A 3,650-nucleotide genomic window follows, 5' to 3' on the forward strand; every position below is an offset into this window, starting at 1 on the left:
CAAAACATAGGGCTGGCCCAAGGATGGGCCAGAGGCATCACCACAACGTCACACACTCAACGAGGTTCATCCCGGACACCCGAAGGCACCCAGTTCCACCCCACCTTGCATGTTTCATCATCGTACCAGCCATCAACCATCCTCAAACCAGCCCAAGTTGGAAGGAAACATTCCGTTCTCAACAGGTCTCATGTCGCACGCCCAAAGGCATTTGACACCGCCCCACCGTGCATGTTCTGCTACCACGCAGCCTTCAAAACATAGGGCTGGCCCAAGAAAGGGAGGCATACACCACAACAACGTCCCACACTCAACGAGGTTCATGCCGCACGCCCGAAGGCACCCGGCTCCACCCCACCTTGCATGTTTCATCGTCATACTAGCAACCATCCACAGTTCCTCACACCAGAGATTCCCAATTAGAAGGCAACATCGCAACATTCCGTGCTCAATGAGGCTCGTGTCGCACGCCCAGAGGCACCCGATTCCAACCAGCCGAACATGTTCTGGCACCACCGGCCTTCAAAACATAGGGCTGGCCCAAGGCTGGCAGGCATCACCACAACGTCACACACTCAACGAGGTTCATGTCGCACGCCCGAAGGCACCCGGCTCCACCCCACATTGCATGTTTCATCATCGTGCCAACCATCAACCATCCTCAAGCCAGCCCAAGTTAGAAGGCAACATCGCAACATTTCATTCTCAACAAGGCTCATGTCGCACGCCCAAAGGCACCCGACACTGCCTCACCGTGCAAGTTTCGCCACCGCATCGCCGCCGTCAACCGCCCTCATCCGCCGACCACCACCCCCACGCCCCAAGCATATGCCCATGTGCGGCGCATAGTGCTTGGGGCGTGGGGGTGGCGGAAGATATAGGGGTACCCCCGTGCCCAGCCCATGCAGACTAGTCACCCCCCTATATAGTACATTTTGAGGCATTTTTGGTCTGCCAGGCCTAGATACGATTTTTCTGAGCCATCATACGGTCAAATATCTCAAGTTTTAGATTGTTTTTTTCCATGAACTCGATTGATTCATGAATGGGACATTGTAATGGATCTAGAAATCAAGTTTCATAATTTTTCAACCAACCAATTTTTTTTAATGAATTTTTAAATATTAAATAATAAGAAATTAGAAAAAATAGCTAGAGCCGTCAAAAAAATCTGAAATTTTGTGGGAATCATTCTTTCATGTTGCTTAGCTCCCAGAAAAAAAATTACAAAAAAACAACAACTCCACATGTAATTTCACAATTAATGGGTGATGGATGGGGCGTGGGCGGGGCAGGGCGGGGCGCGCGCGCGCGAGAGAAGGCGGGCGGGGCGGGGCTGGGCGGGGCGCGCGCGCGAGAGAAGGCGGGCGGGGCGGGGATGGGCGGGGCGCGCGCGCGGGAGCACGCGGGCGGGGCTGGGCGGGGCGCGCGCGCGGGAGCACGCGGGCGGGGCTGGGCGGGGCGCGCGCGCGGGAGCACGCGGGCGGGGCTGGGCGGGGCGCGCGCGCGGGAGCACGCGGGCGGGGCTGGGCGGGGCGCGCGCGCGGGAGCACGCGGGCGGGGCTGGGCGGGGCGCGCGCGCGGGAGCATGCGGGCGGGGCTGGGCGAGGCGCGCGCGCGCGGGACAACGTGGACGGGGCGGGGCTGGGCGCGCGCAGGCGGGAGCACGCGGGCGAGGCGGGGCGGGGGGCGCGCGCACGCGGGAACACGCAGGTGGGGCAGGGCGGGCGAGCACGCAGGACCATTCCGACACCACCTCACCGTGGGCATTCCGCCACCATCAATCGGCCTCGACCTCCGACCACCACCCCCGTGCCCCAAGCATATGCCCATGTGCGGCACATAGTGCTTGGGGCGTGGGGGTGGCGGAAGATATAGGGGTACCCCCGTGCCCAGCCCATGCAGACTAGTCACCCCCCTATATAGTACATTTTGAGGCATTTTTGGTCTGCCAGGCCTAGATACGATTTTTCCGAACGGTCATACAGTCAAATATCTCAAGTTTTATATTGTTTTTTTTCCGTGAGCTGGATTGATTCATTAATGGGACATTCTAAAGAGTTTAAAAATCAAGTTTCATAATTTTTCAACCAACCAATTTTTTTTAATGAATTTTTAAATATTAAATAATAAGAAATTAGAAAAAATAGTTATAGTTGTCGAAAAAATCTGAAATTTTGCGGGCATAATTCTTTCAAGTTGCTTAGCTCCCAGAAAAAAAAAATAATAATAAAACAACCACTACACACGTATTTTGACAATTAAATGGGTGATGGGTGTAAAAACAAGGTCATGGTGGGCGTCTTGGTCTAATGTACCTACTCTTGTATCAAAACTCTTCATTTCATTGTTTTAGATAACCAAAAGAAAAAAATAATTCATCACTCTTTTCTTAGTTCATTTCATTGATGATGTTTTTATAGTCCAAGGCTTATACATGTTCTTACTTTCCACGGATGTTAGGTGTGATGAATTGTTGTTGGGTGTGATGATTTTTTATGGAGGTAACATCCAACACTTTTGATATGATTGTAGGTATGTTTGCGTTGGAGGGTGTTGGTGGACATTATGAGTGTGTAAGGGTGCATGAGGTGTTGGTAGGGCATGTATCGCACATAGCATAGGATGGGGCTTGGCGTGTGCTGCGCGAGGGGGGTGGGGGGCGCGGGTGCGGGGTGTGCGCGACGTGGGCGTGCGGGGGGCACGGTCGGGGGCGTGCGCGACGTGGGCGTGCGGGGGGAGCGCGCGCGAGCGGGGGTGTGCGGGGGCGCGGTCGGGGGCGTGCGCGCGGTGGGCGTTCGGGGGAGACGGGCGCGGTCGAGCGCGCGCGCGGGAGGTGTGCGGGAGCGCGGTCGGGGGCGAGCACACGCGGTTGGTGTGCGGGGGGCGCGCGCGCGGGGGGAGCGCGCGCACGGGTGGTGTGCGGGGGGAGGTGGGGGGGCGTGTGCGGGGGGAGGGCGCGGGAGGTGTGCTGGTTAACCTCCAAGGGTTTTGGGTGTCTTGATTTTTCATAGAGGTTAACCTCTCAGGGTTTTGTGGCTAGCACGCGTGCCCCTTTGTTGTGGGCATGTAGGCAAGAGTGAACATGGACTTGTACTTGTGCTTGCGTTGGGTTGGTGTTGGGGGGCATGATGTGCGCGCAAGGGTGAGAGGGGCGTTGGTGCGGCGCGGGGCTTGGCGCGCATGCACTCAAGGTCATGTAGGGCGAACGTGCACGACGACAAGCAGGGCTCCCGGGCCTGATTGGCGAGCAGGACCAGCATTGGCGCACGCACGAGGGCCAACATTGGCGCCCATGATCATGCCTTGGCCATAGGCCTTCGCATGCACACGAGCGCTCAGGCCATGCTCCCCCCCCCCCCCATGCACCATTCTCATTACCACCCGAACCCACACCAACCCAACTCACGCATGCATTTTAGATGGCCTTGCATTGGAGAATGTCCAACCAACAACACTTAAACATGTAAAATCGTTACTTTGCGTATAACCTCCATGACACTTAAAATAAATAAATTGGTTTATTGTGTGGGGAGGGACGAATCGGAGCGACGAAGGGCTGAATCTCAGTGGATCGTGGCAGCAAGGCCACTCTGCCACTTACAATACCCTGTCGCATATTTAAGTCGTCTGCAAAGGATTCTACCCAA

The sequence above is a fragment of the Cucurbita pepo genome, unplaced genomic scaffold (genome assembly GCF_057944985.1).
Source record: "Cucurbita pepo subsp. pepo isolate OVF unplaced genomic scaffold, ASM5794498v1 scafford_242, whole genome shotgun sequence".
Taxonomy (NCBI): domain Eukaryota; kingdom Viridiplantae; phylum Streptophyta; class Magnoliopsida; order Cucurbitales; family Cucurbitaceae; genus Cucurbita; species Cucurbita pepo.